At 58.1% G+C, this 7,114-nt stretch overlaps 1 long non-coding RNA gene across 1 annotated transcript in view; it reads right to left on the bottom strand.

Annotated features, from left to right (window-relative positions):
• LOC147997191 (uncharacterized) overlaps nt 1-5,427 on the bottom strand; it is an 18,388-nt gene extending 12,961 nt beyond the window's left edge. Inside the window, exon 1 of the long non-coding RNA XR_015648112.1 lies at nt 5,163-5,427. This is a non-coding gene — a long non-coding RNA (uncharacterized LOC147997191). The remainder of the gene's footprint in view (nt 1-5,162) is intronic.
• Nucleotides 5,428-7,114: the final 1,687 nt, after the last annotated feature.

Here is a 7,114-nt window from a genome sequence, read left to right as displayed (position 1 = left end):
GCAGCTTTCCCCCGACGCACGCCTTCCCAGAGGACGGCGGGGCCGGACGGGCCCCCGCGCAGACGCACCCTCAGCCAACAGGCCCCACGGACCGGCGTGGGCGACAGCCACTAAAGCCTCTTTCTCCTCTACGCCTCGCGGGGCGTCTTTCCCCCCGCACACGCCTCCAAGAGACCAGGCGAGACGCGCCGCCACGGCCGCGGCGGCCGGGACGCCCTTCAAACCGCAACTTCCTCCCGCCCGCCGGGCGGCCCTTCCCCCCAGGCACCCCGCGACCGCCCCGGGACCCGTGCGCGCCCGGCTGCCCCCCCGTGAGGAGGGGCCCGGCAGCACGGCCGCGGGTCGGCCAGACGAGGAGCGAGAGAGAAAGGAACGCCGGCGGGCGGGGAGGGGGAGCGAACCGGCAGAACGAGGACCGTCGACGGCAGGGCGGGCCGCAGCGGCACCCCCCGCGGGAGACGCCTCACAAGGGACCGGGAGGCCGCTCGGGCGGCGACCGGGCACGCGAGCCAAGCCGGCGGGAATCACACTGCACCCAACCCGGAGCAGTCCCGCCACGCCCGCGGCACCGAGCCGACCCGAAACCAACGGACAACCCCCGGGAGCCCGAGGAGACGCCAGCCGACGCGAGAGCGAACCGAGGCAGACGCCGACGCCAACCGACGAAGACCCCCGCGTGGCAGCGGGTCCCAACGTCCGACGACGCGCCGGACGCGGCCGACCGCCGGTTCCCCCAAATAAGAAGTCCGCCCCCGAGAGCGAGGCCAACCCCGCGGTTCACGGACCCTCGAGAGCCCCGCGGAGGGGGAAGGGGGGGTAGGACGGCTCCCGCGATCTCCACCGGCCGTGGGAACGCTGCCGTGGAAGGGGGGGACGAGGCGGCAACCGCAGACGCCCGAGAGCACGCGGCACGCACCACACGCGACACGACCTCGCCGCGAGAGTGGCCGGGACGTGGACGCGCGTGGGAGGGACGCACACGCGACGGAGGGCACGGGGGAAACGGAGGCGGGTGGGACCGGGAGCCCACCGCCGCCCTTCCAAACCCACCCGTCCCGCGACGACCCCTCGCGGTGAGGGGGGTACCGCGCACGCGGGCGTGTGCACGGCCCTTCCCCGCCACCTGCCACCAGAAACCCAATCTCCCCCACAAGCTCCGCACAGCGGCAGGTCGACAGAGCCCCGTCCCGCGTGATCCCTCCTCGTACTCGGAGCGGGGAGGCGCGGGTCGCGGTAGGCGAGAGAGCAAACGCTGCGCGCAGAAGGCTGAGGTCAGGGCGGGCAGCCGAGGGGACCATCCGGGAGAAGCCCCTCGGAGATCGTAAAGCCCTTTCCGAAGATAGCTAGAGAAGGCAAATTCCTCACTGAGGGCGGGACGAACCCAACACCGACGAGCAGCCAAGGGCTCCGTGCACGCAACGGGAAACGAGCAACAGGCGCGGGACAGAACGGGAAGGACCACGCGCCAGCTGGTGGGGGGTCTGCGGTATCGGCAAAGGTCTCTTTCTCCGGGGTCTTCTTGAGCATTCGCGGACCGGGGGGACCTGCGACAGGTCCCCGCCGAGAGCCAGGCCTCTTCAAGGCGCACACAAAGGAGGAGCCTTGACTTGAGGGAGTCCGGTCTTTAAAAAGGGCCAGCCGCGATCGCTCAGCACCACCCTAACCGCGCAGGGCCCGCGGGTGAAGGCACCAAAAACATAGGCACGGGGTGGGCGCTCACCCAACGGAAGGAGCCTTTTAACCGCACACTCAACTCCTCGACCCCCCCCCTTTCTGTCACCGTGCAGAAAGCCGGCAACTAGGACAAGGGAAAGCGTAAAGGCACAAGCACCATGGAGCACAGGAGGCACGCCGGGGAGCGGGAAGCGCCACCGCCAACTCAGAAGCGGGCACCTTGGTGGTCAAAGCCCGGAACGCTCCAGGAGCACCGCAAGGCTCACACAAAGCAGGGCGCGTGCACACACCATTCGGGAAGGGTATGCACCGCAGCGGGTCTACCACCTTCCCCCGGCACGGGGGAAGAGGGCCGCGAAGCAGTGAACGGCGTGGGGGCAAGCGCCCCCGACACGTCCACAGGGACACCGCGAACCACAGCAACAAGTGTGCGCGGGTCAGCGCTCGTGCCGGACAGCCGCACCCCTGACTTCCACACACCACCCTGCAAAGGAATGGGGAGGAGAGACGAGGGGCCCGCTGGCAGAACGAGAAGAGCGGTCGCCATTCGCGCTGAATGACCATTCGCCATGAATGTCCGTCCCTCGCCTGGCGCGGCTTAGGCCCCGGCCCGAAGAGAACGCGGCAGCACCACATCGATCCAACGGGAGCGAGACACGCCATGCATCGGGAACAACGGGCGTGAGAGCTTTCTAACAACGCACTGGACGGGAATACGAGCGAGAAGAGCGAGAGAGAGCACGGGAAGAAGTCGCTAACACTGCCACACACACAAAAAAAAAAAATTTACCCTTCTCGAGGGCGAGAAAAAAAAGGAAGCGTTGCACTCGGGAGGCACGTGGCGTGGAAGAACGGGACTCAACGGGCAGCGGAGGTTCGGGAACTCCTTCAAAAAAAAAAAATAAAAAATAAAAAATAAAAATAAAAAAATAAAATCCCCTTCGAAGGAGAAAAGGTGCAACTCGGGAGGCACACAGCAGGAAAGAAAGGGACACACCACCAAGCAGCGGAGGTTCGGGAACTCCTTCCAAAAAACAAAAAAAAAAAAAAAAACAAAAAACAAAAAAAAAAAAACAAATAAAAAAACCGGTCGGCCGCAGAGGAGCACGCCAGGGGGTCACTAGCACCAAACGGGAAAACCCTTCCAGTCGCACTCGGCACCAACGACTCCTACCGGTAACGGACGACAACCACCACGGGGAAATCGGGAACGCCTGACACGCGGGACGGTTGTCATAAAGCTGCCACACAGAGCACAGGCAAGCAAGCACGGGAAAGCAGGAAGCGCGTACTCATGGGGGGACGCTAAGCTTCGAGCATCGAAGAGGCCCATGCGCAGAAGAAAAGAGCTAGGGCTGGACAAGCAAACAGCCTTGGTGCAAGCCTCTTCCAACGTCCTTTAATGACAAAAAGAGTCAAAAGGACAGCGTGTCAGCATATATCTCCAGGTACAATAAGGACAGATAGCAAAGATGAAAAGTGTAAAAGACACAGGGATAAACATGACAGGCCACACGGAACGTCTGGAAGTCATGTTCGGTGACGTGTCCCCAAGAGGTCCCCATGTAGAAAGAGAACCGGACCGCAAAGGAACAACTGGTCGACCTTAGAACCCTGAGTGCTCACAGACCGAGGAGGCCATGGTAGATAGCCTGGAACACAGCTTCCCCTCGGCCTCAGAAGTCCATGCTCCCGCTGGCAGGGACCGGGGAGGATCCTGGAAAAAATAAAGTCTCGGAGGCGCCCCCTAGCCGGGACACCTCGGCTCGGAGGCCGGGGACACAGCACCCTCTCGGCCTCAGAGGTCCAGGCTCCCGCTATCAGGGACCGAAGGGACTCCTGGAAAAGAAAAAAAAAAATCCGTGGCGCCACCTAGCCGGGCCACCTCGGCTCGGAGGCCGGGGACACAGCACCCTCTCGGCCTCAAAAGTGTCTATGGTCCCGCTGGCTGGGACCGAAGGGACTCCTGGAAAAGAAAAAAAAAAAAAAACTCCGTGGCGCCCCCTAGCCGGGCCACCTCGGCTCGGAGGCCGGGGACACAGCACCCCCTCGGCCTCAGAGGTCCAGGCTCCCGCTATCAGGGACCGAAGGGACTCCTGGAAAAGAAAAAAAAAAAAAAAAAAACTCCGTGGCGCCCCCTAGCCGGGCCACCTCGGCTCGGAGGCCGGGGACACAGCACCCTCTCGGCCTCAGAGGTCCAGGCTCCCGCTATCAGGGACCGAAGGGACTCCTGGAAAAGAAAAAAAAAACTCCGTGGCGCCCCCTAGCCGGGCCACCTCGGCTCGGAGGCCGGGGACACAGCACCCTCTCGGCCTCAGAGGTCCAGGCTCCCGCTATCAGGGACCGAAGGGACTCCTGGAAAAGAAAAAAAAAAAAACTCCGTGGCGCCCCCTAGCCGGGCCACCTCGGCTCGGAGGCCGGGGACACAGCACCCTCTCGGCCTCAGAGGTCCAGGCTCCCGCTATCAGGGACCGAAGGGACTCCTGGAAAAGAAAAAAAAAAAAAAAAACTCCGTGGCGCCCCCTAGCCGGGCCACCTCGGCTCGGAGGCCGGGGACACAGCACCCTCTCGGCCTCAGAGGTCCAGGCTCCCGCTATCAGGGACCGAAGGGACTCCTGGAAAAGAAAAAAAAAACTCCGTGGCGCCCCCTAGCCGGGCCACCTCGGCTCGGAGGCCGGGGACACAGCACCCTCTCGGCCTCAGAGGTCCAGGCTCCCGCTATCAGGGACCGAAGGGACTCCTGGAAAAGAAAAAAAAAAAATCCGTGGCGCCACCTAGCCGGGCCACCTCGGCTCGGAGGCCGGGGACACAGCACCCTCTCGGCCTCAAAAGTGTCTATGGTCCCGCTGGCTGGGACCGAAGGGACTCCTGGAAAAGAAAAAAAAAAAAAAAACTCCGTGGCGCCCCCTAGCCGGGCCACCTCGGCTCGGAGGCCGGGGACACAGCACCCTCTCGGCCTCAAAAGTGTCTATGGTCCCGCTGGCTGGGACCGGAGAGGAGGGAAGAAATAAAAAAAAAATAAAATAAAATAAAAAATTAAAAAAAAAAAAATTGGAAAAAAAAAAAAAAATCCGGGACGGGGCCCAAGCCTTCTGGTCGACCTCATCCAGCTGCCACCAACCCCTCCTTGTGTCCCAATAGGTCGTACAGCCACCCTCCTCCCCTGAAGTTCTCCAGGTACAACCTCCTAGCTAGAGATGGTCCCCAGACAGGACGGCGTCTCCGTCGCGCACCCGCCTGCTTGCCTGTCACCCTCTCACCCTGGCCGGCTCACCACAGGCACTTCCCCGTCCTTTGTCACCAACCGGGGGACAGGAGCGTTGCGGAAACTTGTCGCCACTAGGTGTCGCCCGACAGCGATCTCGATCAAGCAAACCAATACAGACTGTCACGCGCCGCCGCCGCCACACACACTCATTCCGTCTCTCCGGAGTGACCTCCCTAGCTCAGGGGGACACTCACCCACGCACAACGGGGCAGGTACCCACCACTTCTCCCGAATGGCACAAACGGTCCCGGTTGTCCCGCCGGAACACAGTGAACGCGGGATGGACTCGGGGCCAACCCCCTCAGGCACCCAGAAAAGGAAAGTAGGACGGAGCGGTGAAAACAGGCCACCTCTAAGTGAAAGGACATGCACTCTCGAATCGGTTAACAATTAGCAAGGAACAGGCACAGTTAGGAAAAGGGAGCGTCCAAACTCCGTCGTGAGGGGAGGGTGGCGGCGACCTCAGTTCCACACCATTTTTAAATGGCTCACTCATTTTTAAAACCCTCCACCGATCCCGATGGGGGGGAGGGGGGGTTGTTGTTGTTCTCTGTTCCTCGCTGCCACCGCCAGCCGGCACTCACCAAACCACACACCTGCCACCCTCTTTGGAAGACTAAACACAGAGAGTAAATTAAAAGAATGGTGGAATGATGGTGGAATGGTTAAAATTCCCGTGATTTGTTTTCACTCTGATCAAAACATACTTATTTTGTGCATTTGCATTCCCTTGTTCACACGTGCCTCTGTGTGTGTGGTGGGGGGAGGGAGGGAGGGAGGGAGGGAGGGAGGGAGGGAGGGAGAGAGAGAGAGAGAGAGAGAGAGAGAGAGAGAGAGAGAGAGAGAGAGCCAATTTAAAAAATAAAAACATGGTTAAATACAGCCACTTTGGGAAGATTGCTAGAGAGAATGCAGTCCAGAGTATGGAGGCCAGAGCTCTGGACGCTCTAGACCACAGGTCTCCCATCTCCCATATACCAGGCACCCAGCACCACCATCCCTACTTTGTTTGCTTGTGCGTTTGTTTGCTTGCTTGTTACATTAGTTTCATCCCAAGTTAATAATTATATATTTTTTTTCTATGCACGTATTTAGTTGTGGCAGGGGAACTCCTTCTTTAGGACAGGCAGACTTAGCTAGTTAGTTAGCCAGTCAAAAGTACGTAAAAAATTTATATCAACATAAATATCATTCACTAAGAAATCCTATCTGAAGAAAAAGAAAGAAAGGAAGAAAGAAGGAAGGGAGGGAGGGAGGGAGGGAGAGAGAGAGAGAGAGAGAGAGAGAGAGAGAGAGAGAGAGAAAGAAAGAGGAAAACTGGCAGACTTAGTTTTAGTGTTTTTGTTATTGTTTATTCAAGATATTGTTTCAGGGCTGGAGAGACGGCTCAGCGGTGAAGAGCACTGACTGCTCTTCCAGAGATCCTTAGTTCAAATCCAAGCAACCACATGGTGGCTCACAACCATCTGTAATGGAATCCTCTCCTTGTGTGTTGAAGACAGTGACAGTGTGCTCATAAAATAAATAAACAATAAAAAATATGTTTGAAGATTAAAGAAAAAACTCTCTCTCTCTCTCTCTCTCTCTCTCTCTCACACACAAATAAACTCTGTAATAAAAATCAATGTGACTTCATGATCAAACTTCTATAGTCAATAGGACTAGAGAGAACACATGTCTGTAAAATAAAAGCAGAACCTTTTCTGCTTTGTTTTGTTTTGCCTCAAGGTACGTTTCTTTTGGTATAGCCCAGGCAGTCATGGAACTTGCTCCGTAGACTTATCTAGCCTCAAGCTCACAGAGGTCCACTCTGCCTGCCTCGGCCACCCACACAGCTCTCTCTGCTGACTATATGTCTGCATGCCAGAAGAGGGCACCAGAACCTAGGAGGACACACCACATGGCTCCTGAGAATCCAGGTTTTGACTTTAAAAAAAAAAAAAAAAAATTCTGACAGCATAGAGGGTAGATATCTGCCTGCCAGGCTCTTCTAGTGCTGTTTAAGGTGGGGTAATAGCCATGTGAAGGAGACAAGGGGAGAGGAAAAATCGATTGGATGAGTAGTGCTGCTGAGATTAAGGAACACACACACACACACACACACACACACACACACACACACACACACAGAGAGAGAGACAGAGACAGAGACAGACAGAGACAGACAGAGAC

This window comes from Rattus norvegicus, unplaced genomic scaffold (assembly GCF_021556685.1).
Source record: "Rattus norvegicus strain SHRSP/BbbUtx unplaced genomic scaffold, alternate assembly SHRSP_T2T unassigned-0000234, whole genome shotgun sequence".
Taxonomy (NCBI): domain Eukaryota; kingdom Metazoa; phylum Chordata; class Mammalia; order Rodentia; family Muridae; genus Rattus; species Rattus norvegicus.
Note: the sequence above shows the minus strand (reverse complement) of the source record. Positions and strands in the feature narration are given on the sequence as shown.